This window comes from Bos indicus x Bos taurus, chromosome 20 (assembly GCF_003369695.1).
Source record: "Bos indicus x Bos taurus breed Angus x Brahman F1 hybrid chromosome 20, Bos_hybrid_MaternalHap_v2.0, whole genome shotgun sequence".
Taxonomy (NCBI): domain Eukaryota; kingdom Metazoa; phylum Chordata; class Mammalia; order Artiodactyla; family Bovidae; genus Bos; species Bos indicus x Bos taurus.
The window spans coordinates 67,526,195-67,543,164 of NC_040095.1; the positions used below are offsets into that span (position 1 = coordinate 67,526,195).

General features: G+C 45.8%; 1 protein-coding gene across 1 annotated transcript in view; it reads right to left on the minus strand.

Annotated features, from left to right (window-relative positions):
- Positions 1 to 16,970, minus strand: part of ADAMTS16 (ADAM metallopeptidase with thrombospondin type 1 motif 16) — a 193,750-nt gene that overhangs the window by 18,815 nt on the left and 157,965 nt on the right. The window lies entirely within an intron of this gene.

Here is a 16,970-nt window from a genome sequence, read left to right on the forward strand (position 1 = left end):
TGAGTGAACTCTGGGAGTTGGCGATGGACAGGGAAGCCTGGCTGCTGCAGTCCATGGGGTCACAAAGGATCAGACATGACTGAGCAACTGAACTGAACTGAACTGAACTGAGAGATATGTGGCAAGTGCCTGTCATCTGTATCTGACAGGATGGAAGCTTGTGACAATAGATGTATTCATAGCTGGGGACACCATTTAGGTTACAAATATTCTACCACCCTGCCCCCTCAGTAGACAGTTGGTTTTTTACTGGGCAAGACCAATATAACTTCTGACATGAGACTCCTTCAGCGTCATCCCCCAAGAGAACAGAACAGTGGGTGCCTCCTCCGTCAGCGTCTGTTCCTGGGGACGCTTGCTGTCGGTTCTGTTCTTCTCTGAACACGAGATGCCCTCTGGATGGGCGCCTCCCTCTTACTGATGCATTTCCAGCCTCGGGAGCAGCTCCCCGCTCTGTTCTGAACTGACCCGTCAGATTCTTGGACGTCTTTTCTGTCTTGGCAAAACGGCCGGGCTGCTGCCTACACCATGCTGAGCGCCAGGTGGGGTGAAAGGCCAGCCGTGCCCCAGGCTGTCAGCATCCTTCCCTGACACCCAGTGACGCCTGGCCGCACAGGAACCAGCGGAGCCTGCCCTCAGGGCTGCCTCTGCCAGCTGAACTTGGAATCGGAATTATGTAATATAATGAGGCTTGGTGTCGCTGGATGAAACATGAGCTTGGAGAAGGAGAAGGCTGTTTCTATGAACACTGGGTTGAATCTCTGGAATGACTCAGTAGAGACCCATCATTAAATGGAACTGCTCTCAGCTTAGGTGTGGCTCAGAGAAAAATAAAGTCTGGAGAAAACATGAAAGATTTAAGATGATTTTGCACCCGGGTGAATGGGACAGGTTTCAAGTTTTTCCTTCAAGAAACTTAAACAGAACATCATAGGTGTGGGCATATTTTATGCAAATAATCAACTTAGATCTTTAATAGGCAGATTCCTACCCAAGTAAGCTTTGGTTATAACTGAAGGAGTTAGCAAATGGATGAACATTTCTGTATTTTAAGTGAAAACACAGGTTCAAGGCATATGTGTATCTTGTATTTTTAAAGGAGTTTCCCTTAATTTGCCATTTTCATCAGTGGACCAAAATGAGGGTCACTCTCATCCTCTGTCTGATGAGAACCCTGACTCCCCCCGTAAGCATCTCACCTGTAGAGACCTCTGCATCTCCATCACATGGCACTCCCACCTGGCATGTGATGGGAACTCAGAGCCAGCATTCCCCACTGCCCCATTGTGCCCCCTCTGCCCTGTGTGCCCATTCCAGGGGGTGGAACCCCTCCTGGTTCTGTCCTCTAGCTCTTCCCATGTCTCCCCCCATCACGGATTCTATTTCCCAATTCCCCAGCAAAGCTGCCCTTCCTGAGTGTGTGTGCGTGTGTGCTAAGTCGCTTCAGTCGTGTCCGACTCTTTGTGACACCATGGACTGTAGCCCACCAGGCTCCTCTGTCCATGGGATTCTCCAGGCAAGAATAGTGGAGTGGGTTGCCATGCTCTCCTCCAGGGTATCTTCCTGACCCAGAGATCAAACCCACATCTCTTATATCTCCTGCATTGGCAGGTGGGTTATTTACCATTAGCACCACAAGGGAAGCCCCTCTGATCAAATTCAGGTCGATGGTGGTTCATTTTATGTGTCAACTTGATTGGGTCATGGTACCCAGATATTTGCTCAAATATTAGTCCAGGTGTTTCTGGGGAGGTGTTTTTTTTTTTTTTTTTTTTTTTAAGATGAGGTTAGCATTTAACTCAGGAGGTTCTAAGTGAAGTAGATTGTCCCCCATAACGTGGGTGGGCCTCGCTCAATCAGTTGAAGTCCTTAATAGAAAAATACTGAGGTTCCCCAGAAGAAAAGAATATTCTAGCAGCAGACAACCTTTGAACTTGAACCATGGCACTGACTCTTCCCTGGGTCTCCAGATTTTGGACCTGCCAGCCTCCACAATTACATGGGTTGATTTCTTAAAATCTCTGCACACACACACACACACACACAGAGGCACACACACACCCTCTACTGGTTCTGTCTTTCTGAGAACCTGGCCCAGTGTAAGATCTTTGTCATTTCCCATTTGAATTGCCTCTGCACTGGCCTCCTTGCTCCTGGGTTTGGTGTGATAAAAGCCAGCCTCCCGTCTGCTACCAGGAAGTTAGTTTCAGTGCTAACATGAATGGGCCCCTTCACTACCTAAAGTCCTTTCCAGTTCAGTTTCCTGGGATACGTGGTTCACCACCCAGGTGAACCTGCTGCATCACTGGGCTCCTTGCCTTCTTCCTCAGGTACTTATGATTTGGCAAAGTACTAGATGCAGAGTACGAGGTGCAGGGTACAAGGCGTAGAGCATTAGGTATAGGGTACTAGATGCATAACGCCAGGCTCCCAGTACTAGGTGCAGGGTACTAGGTGCAGGGTACTAGGTTTAGAGTACCAGGCTCCCAGTACTAGATGCAGAGTACGAGGTGCAGGGTACAAAGCATAGAGTATTAGGTATAGGGTACCAGATGCAGAACGCCAGGCTCCCAGTACTAGGTGCAGGGTACAAGGCGTAGAGTATTAGGTATAGGGTACCAGATGCAGAACGCCAGGCTCCCAGTACTAGGTGCAGGGTACAAGGCGTAGAGTATTAGGTATAGGGTACTAGATGCAGAATGCCAGGCTCCCAGTACTAGGTGCAGGGTACTAGGTTTAGAGTACCAGGCTCCCAGTACTAGGTGCAGGGTACTAGGTGCAGAATGCTAGGTTTAGAGTACCAGGCTCCCAGTACTAGGCGCAGGGTACTAGGTGCAGAGTATTAGGTATAGGGTACTAGATGCAGAATGCCAGGCTCCCAGTACTAGGTGCAGGATACTAGGTACAGAGAGCTAGGTTTAGAGTACCAGGCTCCCGGTACTAGGTGCAGGGTACTAAGCTCCATCCTAGTGCAGGGCAACTCCTCCTCCACCCCATCCTCCACCTTCCCTCTCCTCCTCCTCCTCAGCCCTCACCTGGCGGGTGAGGTCATTCACATGCAGTCCAGCTGGCTCTATAAATACAGCCTCTCCGTCTATCTACTCAACATACAAGCAAAGAAGGAAAGCCATGTTTCCTTACTGCATCAACTGTATTTCACATGTACTTTTTGACAGTCAATGAAGGGCTGATAAGGACATAACTAGTAAATACGAATTTTTAAAAAGTGAAAAAAAATCCCACAAAGACGTGCCCATTAATTTTGTTGCATTACTTCTAAGTAATTTTCTAATTATGGGTAAAGATCATGTGCTCAAGAGATCATGCTGCTGAAAGTATGTAATTCTCCACTCAGAAAAGAATTATTGAGAAACTTTAGAACTAAGTTCTAAAAATGGTGCTGGGGGAAGAATGAGGGAATATGGAAAACAACGGTGACCTAACATATTTATTTACATCTGGAGAAAGGAAACATGGAAACTATCTCAACTATACTCAGCTGAATTAGAGACACAGGAGAGGCCCTGGGCAGGTTTTCCCATCTGTCCAGGTGTTTCTCACCTGAGCACAGGGCAGACATAGCTGGTCGCTGGTGAAGGAACATGGTTCTACACCGTGGAGGTTTAGATCCATCTCGAAACCAGTGCAACATCGTAAAGCAATTATCCTCCCAAAAAATAAAAAAGAGCCTGGAAAAGAACCTGATGCTAGGAAAGAATAAAGGTAAACGGAGAAGAAAGGAGATCAGCCCTGAGTGTCCACTGGAAGGACTGGTGCTGAAGCTGAAACGCCAATCCTTTGGCCTCCTGATGTGAAGAACTGACTCATTTCAAAAGACTCTGATGCTGGGAAAGATTGAAGACGGGAGGAGAAGGGGACGACAGAGGATGAGATGGCTGGATGGCATCACTGACTCAATGGGCATGGGTTTGAGTAAGCCCTGGGAGTTGGTGATGGACAAGGAGGCCTGGCGTGCTGCAGCCCATGGGGCCACAAAGAGTCAGACACGACTTAGGGACCAAACAACAACACAGAGAAAAAAAGAAGTTAAAAAAAAGCCTGTCTTTCAAAAAGAAAAGATAATGAGATACTTTGGAAACCCCTAAGGGACGACGCTAAAGCTTTTTGAGTTATGGGAATAAGCAGACTCTTGCAGTTTCTTGACCTGCTTTCAAGCAACACCTTATTAAGGAGCGTTCCCAAAGGACAAAGGCTCCTTCTCCCACCATGTCCAGAGAAAATGGCATTACGCTGTCCACAAGACTTAAACATTTTGATAGCAGGTGAGGAAATGATACAATTTATGGACAATCCAGTTGTATGAACAAGAGCTTACATGTTATGTGGATCTGTGGATTCCACATGGGATTTCCTTGTTGATTTAGAGAAACTTTCCTATCCTGAAGATATGCCATTTTCCCTAATTGAGAAAGGATGAGGTAATGTTTCCCCAAATCACTGAGCGTGTGTAAATACACCCTTTAACTCACTCTAAGAGACACTCACAAGCTCACAACAGGAGGCTTGAACCTGTAAGGGTTCAGATTCTCTCAACTACTTGGATTATGCTTGGAGAAGGAAACGGCAATGCACTCCAGCATTCTTGCCTGGAGAATCCCTTGGACAGAGGAGCCTGGTGGGCTACAGTCCACAGAGTCGCAAAGAATCGGACACAACTGAAGCGACTTAGCACACATGCATGGATTATGCTGCTACAATAACATGAAGGCTTATTTTTCCCCGAAAAAGGCTGACAGATAATAGAGATGACATTTTCTATTCAGATACTCTTTTTCTGAAAAGAAAAAAAGCTTTCATCTAGCCCAGGAGTTGGCAAGCATTTCCCTAAAGAGCCAGAGAGTAGACAGTAGGTATTTTAGGCCGATGGCCACACGATTGCAAATCCTCCACCTTGCTGTGGCAGGGAGAAAGCAGCCAGAGGCAGGACGTAAGAGAACGGGCAGGGAGTGTCCCAATAAAACTTTATTTGCAGAATCAGGAGGTGGGCTGCATGTGGACCTGGGGCCACAGTGTGCCAGCCCCAGACTTATCCGTTCCACTTAGGAAGGCGTGGACCGAACACAGCTGCAGACACCAGGAAGTGCTGGGTATTTGTACACCAATCGGGATGGCGTGGACCGAACACAGCTGCAGACACCAGGAAGTGCTGGGTATTTGTACAACAATCGGGATGGCTCTATAAGGTCAGCGTGTCAGGGTTTAGACCCAGCCTGAGTGCAACCAAAGCAGATTACTGGGAGGAGTGGGTGGACACACTGCCTCATCGTGGGGGACAGATGTCAACAACACAACAGTGAGAACAAGAACAGCCAGCCGCATACAATCGATCTTGAAGTTCCAACAAAGAAGAGTCACAAATAAGACAGGGAATCAAACGCGAGGCATATGGCTTCAGTACACGGGGGCAGGGGGCAGATCGTGGGCTCCCTGAAGGGACGGCCAGGCTGGGCTCTGAGAACCCAGACAGCCAAGAGCTCCTGACCGTCCTGCGGTCCTGACAGCTGGGGGCTGGTCCTCATTCCAGCTGCTGGAGGACAGGGGAGAGCTTGGGAAGGCCCCACAAGCGGTGTGGGCCAAGGTTTGCGCCCAGGGTCCAGCCTGCAGGCAAGGCACTCCCTGGCTCCCTTTCTATGCTTACATGTTGCCCACTTTGTGCCCTGTGCCCTTCCAAATGCTTATGTGGATTAACCCACTCACACACCCATCCGTCTAACAACCCCAGGGAGGTGTTGTCAGAATTCTTATTTTACAGATGAGGAAACCGAGGCCCGGAGACGGTGGAGCCTGGACACAGCTCAGGCTGCGAGTCCCTCAGGCTCTGGACAGTCAAGGTCACACTGCCGGGAAGCAGCAGGGCCAGAGGGAACAGGGGAGAGCCGTGCTCTCAGCCGCCCTGAGTTCTGCTGCTCAGTGAGTCCAGGCCTCTGCAAAGTGGGCCTTTTAGCTGGGAATCGAATGAGGCTGTTGTTCATTGTGGCTTAGCTCTAAACCAGCCCAGGATAAATGCCTATATTGGGGGGGAGGGGCATTAATCTTGAGTGGGTAGTTAAAAATTTTATGTGTATTGCTTCCACATACGTGTAAGTGTGGAATTCACTGTTTAAAGTAAATGCTGTGTATTTCTACTTTATGGATCATCACCATATAAAGCACTTTTTTCAAAAGTCCATAATGATTCAGTATTGAATCAGTGCTACGGTTTCTCCAGTAGTCATGTACAGATGTGAGAGCTGGACCCTAAAGAAGGCTGAGTGCTGAAGAATTGATGTTTTCGAACTGTGGTGCCAGAGAAGACTCTTGAGAGTCTGCTGGACAATAAGGAGATCAAACCAGTCAATCCTAGTGGAAATCAACCCTGAATATGCATTGGAGGGACTGATGCTGAAGCTGAAGCTCTGATCCTTTGGTCACCTGATGAGAAGAGCCGACTTACTGGAAAAGTCCCTGATGCTGGGAAAGATTGAGGGCATGAGGAGAAGGGGGTGACAGAGGATCAGATGGTTGGATGGCATCACTGACTCGATGGATATGAGTTTGAGCAAGTTCTGGGAGTTGGTGATAGACAGGGAAGCCTGGCGTGCTGCAGTCCATGGGGTTGCAGAGTCAGACAAGACTGAGTGAGCAACAACAAAACACAAATACTCAGTTAGGTCCATGCTGTTTCCAAATATTTTTCTCCTCAGTCACCACGACATCCAGATTTTCTGCAACATCTGAAATATCTCTTCCTGCCTCTCAGGAAAACCTGTTTAGTGATGTCCTAGGGGAAAGCCTATGTGTCTAAAAGGAATTTAAACATTTCAAAACTGGCTTAGGTTCAGTTTTCTTTCTTTTAAAATGGATGACCTTCCCAGAGGAGAGGGCTTAATTCATCTCTCAAGGTGCAAAATGTGATTTAAGCCGTGGAAGATTCACTAGGAAATTCGTGGAGACTCACTTTCTTCGGATCCCTGTTTTCCTTGGAAGGCATGTCAGTTTCTTGTTCTAATACAGAAGTTGAACTGTCCCTACTGTGGCTTCTTGTTTATGAGGAGGATTTTAAAGATGATGGCATCACTCCTACAGTTTCAGGCGTTTCTGGGATTTTTGCTGTAGCGTTTGTTGGATCTTCACTCCTAGATAAATACTTTGCAATGATCTTCTGCAGACATACGAGTCGGTTTCCTGAGAATGCTTTCCAGGTGGCCTCGTCCAGCACATCTGGATGGTTTGAGCCTGACCACAGGCATTCAGTTCCCAGGGATTCTGCCCTTGACCGGGACGAGGGCTCAGAGGGGTCTGGGCCAAGGTGGATCAGTCACTTAGAGCCATCTTCAGAGGGTTTTATGTACCAGGGCTGCCAGGAATGGATATAAATCTAATGGGTTTTAAGAGGGAAACCAAAGAAGCAGATCGAAGTCATACTGCACACAGAGCAAATCTGCAGTCAAAGTGACACCGTAGACGAAATCAGTGTCAGTATCCTGCTCAGAGTTTCAGTCACACTCTGCTGGAAGGTGGTAGGAAACAGTAAGAGCATCACGGTCACAGGCTCACACAACCTAAGTCCCCGATGGAGCCACAGAGCTTCCTGAGTGCTGGTGGTGGTTGCTGTTTAGTTTCTAATTTGTGTCTGACTCTTTGTGGGTTGTAGGCTGCCAGGTTCCTCTGTCCTGGAATCTCCAGGCAGGAATACTGGAGCGGGTTGCCATTTCCTCCTCCGGGGGATTTTCCCGAAAGAGGGACTGAATCTGCGTCTCCTGCTTGGCAGGCAGATTCTTCACCACTGAACCACACTGCTACACGACTCTGGTTGAAAGCTGTAATGAGAACTGACTGACACCTGGGAATATGAGGCATAAAGCTACACAGAGGTTTGGGGTAAAGAACTTAACAGTAAGGGACAGAAATGATAGCAGACACACGGATATTTACTGTGGTTTCCACAAAATGATGGCAGGGTCTGACTTTTTACAGTGATTTCAAAGAATCTCCAGGTTTGATGTGTTAAGCTGTCAAACAGCTTCCAGACTGAGGTCCAGGTGTGAAGGCACCCCATGCCAAGATGCGTCTGCTGACCACGGGAGGCTATTAGGCTAAGTGCCTGCCAAGAACATGTGAGTAACATTTGATGCTGGTGTCTTCTTTCTCCGGAGGGCGGGAACTGTTCCATTCTCTGCAGGAAGCAGGCTTCTCACCGCAGTACTTTGAGGAGATTAATCGGATCCAGGAAATGAACACGTAAGAGTATGTAGAACAATATTTATGTAACCTCCTGGCTCCTGTCCCCAGGAAACTACCTTCTTAAGTTGCATTCATTCTTCTTCAAGACACTGAAGATCACTTATTTCTTATCTTCTTACCAAGTCTTAGGTACACATTGGTTGGACTGCATCCTATCAGCTGTGTTTCATGTCTTTGTAAACACTGAAAGGCTGTAACACTTTAGGGAGTATTTAGTTAAGGAGCAGTGCTGCTTATTTAGTTGCTTAGTAATTATTTAGTTAAACGCTGTTTTATTCCTCGGAATCACTTTCCTAATCTAAAGCTTCATATGAAACATTACAAAACTTACCAGAGGATCCATGTAGTAAATGTTATATTCATCCGTTGTTGTTTAGTCAACGAGTTGTGTCTGACTCTTTTGTGACCCCATGAACTGTAGCCCACCAGGCTCCTCTGTCCACATGATTTCCCAGGCAAGAATGCTGGAGTGGGTTGCCACTTCCTTCTCCAGGGACTAAATCCATGTCTTCTGCATTGGCAGGAGGATTCTTTACCACTGAGCCACCAGGGAAGCCCCTGTATTCATCTACTGCTCTTAAAAATGTTGATGCTCAAAGACCAAAGCAGTGTGAAAAGGCATGTGTTCATACTATCCTGGTATCACATTCAGTGATATTTGCTGTATTACACTTGCCATGCTTGATCAGCCTGTGCTGCAAAAGAGCCTAATAATTCAACAGTACTTACATTATCTATATAGACAAAAGAAGGCCCTCTATTTTATATTTAAAAGCTTTCTCATATGCTCAATATTCTTACAACAGGTTGAGGCAGGGAGAAGCCCCACATGTAAAGACTTCATTCTCTAACTCGGCTGGTTTAAATGACTCAAATTGGGATAGCAGCCAAGCAGTGTAGCATTTATGATAATTTATTCCAAAATATCATATGCAGAACATGGAAACGATGTCTGGGCAGTTTAGACAGTACGATGATGTCTTTCTTTAACTGCCCGTATGATGTAAGGTCTACATTTGCACAAGTAGCCATGAGAGAATTGCCTTAGTGTCCACAGACATAGGATGGAAATCAGTGGAAAATTTGCTTCTTTGAACTAAATAAAGGGCCTCCAGAGGAACAGCAAGTAAAGGCATCAAAAAGTGCTGAGGTCAGTATGGCTCCCTGTGCATCAAACAGGCGTGGAGTGACATCGGACAGGCTGTGCAGGTTTTCATTGTCCTAGAGAAACCAATAAATTTTCCAAGTCCTGAACAATCTATAGCCAGATGATCTGGGCTAATGAATCCAATGCCCATATCCCTCTAGTCTACCGGGTTCCGATAGTACTAGTGATAATGGGGCGGTGGTTTAGTCGCTAAGCTGTGTCTGACTCTTTGCGATCCCATGGACTGCTGCCCGCCAGGCTCCTCTGGCTGTGGGATTCTCCTGGCAAGAATACTGGAGTGGGTTGCCATTTCCTCCTCCAGGGGATCTTTCCCGCCCAGGGGATCTTCCCTGCCCAGGGGTTGAACCCGAGTCTACGATAGCTAGCATTCAATGAGGAGCTTTAGCTATGTTAACTCTTTCTCACAACAAATTTATATTACAGGTGTGCTTATCATGCCCATTTCAGAGAGGAGAAATTGAGGTTCAGAAATACTAGCTTATGTGTTGAGGATATGTGGGGACACATGGTAGAGCCAGGATTCCAGAGTTGTGACTGACACCCGCGATTCCCAGGCCATCTGGAAGGATGTCACAAACACAGGTGACATTGTGGTTAGCTACCCATTCTGGAGAAGAAGAGAAGTGAAAGTCGCTCAGTCGTGTCCGACTCTTTGAGACCCCATGGACTATACAGTCCATGGAATTCTCCAGGCCAGACTAATGGAGTGGGTAGCCTTTCCCTTTGCTGGGGGAATCTTCCCAACCCAGGGATCGAACCCAGGTCTCCCACATTGCAGGCAGATTCTTTACTATCTGAGCCACCAGGAAGGCCCACCCATTCTGGAGAAACCCTTCACAAATGTCTTTGCTGCAATCAGGATAGTAACATTGTCTTACGTGGTGTGCCTGCTCAGTCACTCAGTGGTGTCTGACTTTTCGCAAACCCATGGACTATAGCCTGCCAGGGTCCCTGTCCATGGCAGTCTCCAGGCAAAAATACGGGAGTGGGCCGCCACGCCCTTCACCACGGAAGGAACTAACCTCTTCTGTCTCCTGCCCTGGCAGGCAGGTTCTATTATCGATCAATAGACCGGATTTTGAGTTAATGACTTTGATGACCAGAGGTAGGCCAACGAGCGATTTGATGAGTTATGAACACTCTTTGAAAACTTGATAAAAAGGCACATTTCCCTGAAATCTGTTTTGGTTAATTAAAAAAATCATAGTGGAGATTTTGGGAAAGACAGTGCAAGTGAGGTAGCATAGAGATTCCTTTTCTCCAAAGCAAATAAATGGCTGAGAAGTTGTGAACATATGAAAAGAATCAAAATAGAGGGATTACTCACGTTACACATCATCCATGTTTGCTCCATAAAGCACTTGGGAAAAGTACACCACAGGAACAAGGCCAGGCGGAAGGAGACCAGCTCCATTTGGGGATGTAAAGGACTTGGATGCAGATTCCTTGGTCAGAAATGAGCTGAGAAAAAGGAACTTTGTATGGAACCTAGGTGAAGATTGCAGACAACCTTCTTTCCATCAAATGCACGTGCAGAAGAGATACACAGCATTCAGAAAACAAAACAAAAAAAGGAAAATGAAGTATTCTCAAAGAAGATGTGCTCATCAAAAACAATTTTACAAACTAGAGTTACACTGTCAGGGAGCTTGGAAGCAAGCAAGAGGTCAGATGACAGAAGGATGTGAAAGGCAGCTAGGAGAGAAGCAACAGAAGGAAGCTCCCAGACGGGTAAGGAATTTGGCTTCCCAGGTGGCACAGTTGGTAAAGATACACCTGCCAATGCAGGAGATTCGATAGATGTGGGTTCAGTCCCTGGCTCAGAAAGATCCCACAGGGTAGGAAATGCAACTCACCCCAGTGTTCTGGCCTGGTAAATTCCATGAACAGAGGAACCTGGTGGGTTACAGTCAATGGGGTTGTAAAGAGTCGGACATGACTGAGCATGCACTTTTTTAAAAGGAAATTCATGATTTAATTATCCTAATTGAAAACTCTCTTAAGACACACTCCTGCTGACCAGGAAAACATTTAAACTGCTAAACTCAAGAATGAGAAAGCTATTGTATAAGAAAAGACTGGTGAGGCCACTTTGTTCAGTGTTCAGTTGCTAAATCGTGTCCGAGTCTTTGTGTCCCCATGGACAGTGGCACGTCAGGCTCCCTGTCATCCATTATCTCTGAGTTTGCTCCAGCTCATCTCCATTGAGTTGGTGATGCCATCCAACCATTTCATCCTTCGTCATCCCCTTCTCCTCCTGCCTTCAATCTTTCCCAGCATCAGGGTTTCTTCCAATGAGTTGCCACTGGATCCATTTAAACAGACAGTTTCACTTAAACAACTGTGGTCACAATTGTTACACAGAATTAACATTCTATAATTATTGAAGTGATAGAGGCGCATGATATAAAAAAATAATAACACTAAAGCCAAATGGAAATGAGAAACCTGCAAGCAATTATAACAAAGATTAAAGCCTGAACTGAAGTGTGAATAGCAGAGAATGAAAGAAGTAGAAATGTTCTAATCATCTTATTTTTCCAAATAGGGTTTAATTATATAGATTTATATAATTCTATATATATATATATATATATATATATATATAGCTTTGTGAAGTTGATAAATCAAAAAAGAACAGCCTAAGTATATGATTTTAAACAGTACAGGCATCTAAAGTAGACTGAGAAATATACTGTATGTTTCCGAAATAAAAAGAGGGGTGAAAAGGCAATAAGTCAAAAATTAGAAAAGTAACTTCCCTTGTGGCTCAGCTGGTAAAGAATCCGCCCACAATGCAGGACACCTGGGTTCGATCCCTGGGTTGGGAAGATCTCCTGGAGAAGGGAAAGGCCACCCACTCCAGTATTCTGGTCTGGAGAATTCCATGGACTGTATAGTCCAAGGGCTCACAAAGAGTCGGACATGGCTGAGAGACTTTCACTTTCAACAGTAGAGAAACATTAAATAAAAATAGGAAGCAAACAGATGAAATAATTACAAGACTTTATCTATCAGAAGCAGCACACAAATGAAATCACAGATTAATGTTATGAAATGTATGAAAATCACAAAGAAATCTGTACAATTAAAGCATACACAGCGATGGCTGGAGTGAATGATGGGAGTGCAGGGATCACAAGAGGAGAGCAGGGAGCCCAGGCCTCATTAATCTCAGGCTGGAGAGTGAGATGTGTTTTTCTTTCCTTCACAAATTTAACATCACAAGTGTTCACTTGCTTGGATGATGAAAATGCATCCTAGTTCCAGCGTCCTCCAGCGACTTGGGGCTGACACTTGGATATACCCTCAGAGCTTCAGTCGACACTCATAGAGTGTGGTCCCTTGGTCCCTGCGAGCTTCCGTCTTTTGCCTGTAAAGCCCACAGACCTGTGTGTGTAGAGAGGGCCAATATTCTTGATCCAAGGGATAGTCACCGAGACACTCTGGCTATAAATCCTAAGGTGACCATGTCCTCCGGGCTTCCTTGGAGGTGGGGTGGGGATAGGAAGTCAGCTCTGCCATGTGCTGAGTGCAGAACCTCACAAACTTCATAAAACGGATTCGTCAGCTTCTTTTCTTAAACCTCTCCATGTCTGCCACAAAACTGCTATGTCAGGAAGAAAAGGCACTGGCCAAAATTCAGTATCTCCTGAGAGAACAGAAACAAGTGGAGTTTCCAAAAGACAAACAAATAGAAATGCAATGGATGGCTTTTATTAAGTGAAGAACCAGCACTTACTTGTAAAAATGTGGATTCAGACCAATAGGGATCAATAAAAAAGAAAGAACATATTTTAGTATTATTCAGAAAGCATACGCCATTGAAACTAAAGTGGGGTGGAGGTGAACGATGGGTATAAACAGTGGAAAAGGAAGTCAGCACTATCATCGTTAGTTTACTAATATAATGTTAAATATGTTTACTACCGAAAAATTAAAAAATATAAAATTTTAGTGTCAGGGTACAAAGTCACTATTTCATTGTAGGAAAGAATAACTAAGTAAAATATAATGGCATAAAATTATGAAATATTCAGGAAAATAAAATATATTTACTTATGGAAATAAATCTATGAACTATTCTTGAAGAACCCAATGACTAAATGGAATGATGAAGGAAAAAAACCTTGGTAGCTTCTATATTTTCAAGATTTCAATTACCAATTAATTAGGTCTAAAGGAACCTAGTAATGGAAAATAACCTCAGTTGAAATGTCAAAAGAATTCTTTTATATTCCTTAGCTTGACAACATGAATTCACCTGGAAGAAAGGATTCAAGAAGAAACAGGAAAGTTTTAAGAAAGACAACTGGTTTGTGAAACACTACAGGCATCACACAGTGAGATTCTGGCCCAGGAGGATAAACCACTGAAACGGCGGCCAGCACTAGAGCCGGTCAAGCAGTTACAGCCACAGATACACGTCGTCCCAGGTCACTGGTGTGAGACATGGGGGTGAGAGTTGGACTATAAAGAAAGCTGAGCGCCGAAGAATTGATGCTTTCACTTTCATCCTATTCAGAGGGAGTAGAATCTGTGGGTCATTCCAGTCCTGAATATTCCTCGGAAGGACTGATGCTGAAGCTCCAATGCTTGGGCCACCTGATGCGAAGAACTGACTCATTGGAAAAGACCCTGATGCTGAGAAAGATTGAGGGCAGGAGGAGAAGGGGATGACAGAGGACCAGATGTTTGGATGGCATCACTGACTCGATGGACATGAGTTTGAGCCAGCTCCGGGAGTTGGTGATGGACAGGGAAGCATGGCGTGCTGCAGTCCATGGGGTCACAAAAAAGAGTTGGATGTGACTGAGCGACTGGACTGAACTGAAAGTACGAAAAACTTTCTCTGCTGTATGAATAAGATTTTACTGAAAACACAAACTTCATTGCATATTAATTTAAAAATATCATGTGACCGTTATAAGAAATGTGTCTGACAAGGTCCTACAACAAATTTCCCCAAATGATTATCTAGAGAGCAAGGGTCACATGCTGATCAACCAAATAGTTCATCATCCAAACTAGGACACTCTGGAGGGTAAAAGAGCACCGTTACTTACAGCAGGACATCAGGAGCTGGGTAACTGGACGAACTGGAACTGCTCTGCACAAACTGGAACCTATGGGACTTCTAATTTCTATGTCACACACACACATACACACACACACACACACACACACACAGAAAACCAGTGAAGACAAGGAGTTGTACATACAGTTTCACACTGACTCACGTACAACAGCTGTCTGGTTGGCTCAAGTGCTTCCTTGATCATTTTCTTGGGTACACTCTCCAAAGCCCATCTGCCTTAGTTCTGCACATCTAAACCCCGGGGTTGGTAACAGTATCCAGATAATAACTGAGGCTATTCTGGGGATTGATGGCTTAATCCCTCATTTCATTGAGCACTACACACTTGCCAGGTAGTATGATTTTATCATTATCATCATCACCATCACTGGGGAGATCTAGGTTTGGTGGGGCCTGAAGCTTATATAATTGAGGTCAACTCCTGTAAGGACAGTAACATCAACACTGGGAAATCAGATGGGATCGAGAGGAGCCTTCTAGCCTCAGCTCTGGGGGCTCCACACAACCCCCCAACCACTAACATTCCCTCAGTGACATTGCGCCTGGGTTCCTTGGGCATTCCTACTCCTCTTTGGAAAGTGATGTAGCAGTGAACACCACTGGTTATAAGCATTTAGAAGAGGCATTTTCTACCATGATTCAACTCTTACAAGTCACACAGTTGGGGGAGAGGGCAGAGTGACCAGCTGCTCTCGTTGGTCTGGAACTGAGAGGGCTCCCCAGACAAGGGACTTTTGAAGTCAGGATCATCTAGGTCATTTGGGCTGTGCTGATCACTGTAGGAATAACTTACTTTCTTTTCTTTTCAATACAGAACTGATTTAACAATGTGAAGTGAAGTTGCTCAGTCGTGTCTGACCCTTTGTGACCCAATGGACTGTAGCCTACCAGGCTCCTCCATATATGGGATTTTCCAGGCAAGAATACTGGAGTGGGTTGCCATTTCCTTCTCCAGGGGATCTTCCTGACCCAGGGATTGAACCCAGGTCTCCCGCAATGCAGGCAGACACTTTACCATCTGAGCCACCTGGTAACCACAGGCATGTGTAAAAATTTCCAATAATTTTCCTCCATATTTCCATTGCCTTGCTTCAACTTACCACCGCTAATAGCACAGCACTGTGCCGATTTCGTTATCTCACGGCTGTTTAGCTGTCAATCTAATGACAGCAAACAGATGCCTGTAGTGAGACGTGGTGGATCAAGTCCGCATGTTCACCCCTGTTGCCTCCCCCGCTGCTAGTGAAGGCCAGGAAGGAGGTTTCCCCTGCAGAGGCTGATGTGGGAGAACCCGGGGGTTGTTAGAATGGGAGGCTCTGAGACCCCCTGCCCCGGGGCCCATCTCTGCTGTGCTGGGCACAGGAGCTGGCCTGCTCCCGATACACATGCATCTGATAACGGGACCCACTGGAGAAATAGATGATTCCAGGGGAAACTCTGGCAAGGGACAGAGCTGCTGAAGAACGCTGTCTCAGCCCGGAGATTGTCTAATGAGCATCTTGATGGCGGAACAGAGGATTGCGAGGCATCGGAGGGAGATGCCAGCACAAGATGGAAAGAGAAACCCCCACCACACGACTGTTAGAGGAGAGCAATACAGAGGGCATAGGACCTGTGGGTAAGGGGGTGTGGCGCAGGGGCAGAGGGAGGGAGAGGGAGGCAGGACATGAAGAGAGAGAAAAAGAAAAATAACAGAAGGGCAGCAATATATAATGTTTTCTTTTTTTGAGAATTTTCAAAGAGAAAAAAAGAAGCAAAATGTCTTAATACAGAGGGAAGAATCAAAAACAAAAAAAAAAAAAAAAGAAAAAAAAAGTGTGTCAGGTACTTAACAACAGGCTAAACGGTCCACAGCAGAAAACTTCAAAGGTGAACCTTAAACATCTCCTAGAACAAAAAAAGAAAGAGACGGCATTTGAAAAGAAAACGAGCACGTTATAATCCAAGCCTAATGCATCCAGAGTTCAGAAGGCAAGAATGTGCAGAATGAAGGGGGAGGTGATTAAACCCATTTTCCCCCTAAACCCGCAGGGCCCATGTAGGCTCAACAAACAAATGAAGATACGACAACATGAAAGCAGATGAGAAAGTTGGGAATAAACAAAAGAACCCTGCGATTTTACAAAAGGAGAGGTAAACATTAAAAAAAAATACCCCGTTTCCAAGTAAATGACTGAGAATCCAAATAGTAGCAGACTTCTCAGCAGGCGCAGGGGACGGAAGAGGTGATGTCATGCCCATAAAAGTCCAAGTGAGCGTGGCCTCCACCCCTGAACCCTCCTTTCAAACTCTGTCATCCCTGAAGCCTCAGAAAGTTCAACTCCCCCGAACGCTTTCTCAGACAGGAGAAAGAGGCTGTTTCCTAAATACGGTGTCAGCCAGCGGAGACAGACAATGGCCTGGCAATCAAGAAGCAGTGGGATCCACATGGCAGAGAAAGAAGGGGTGTTCAGGACGACG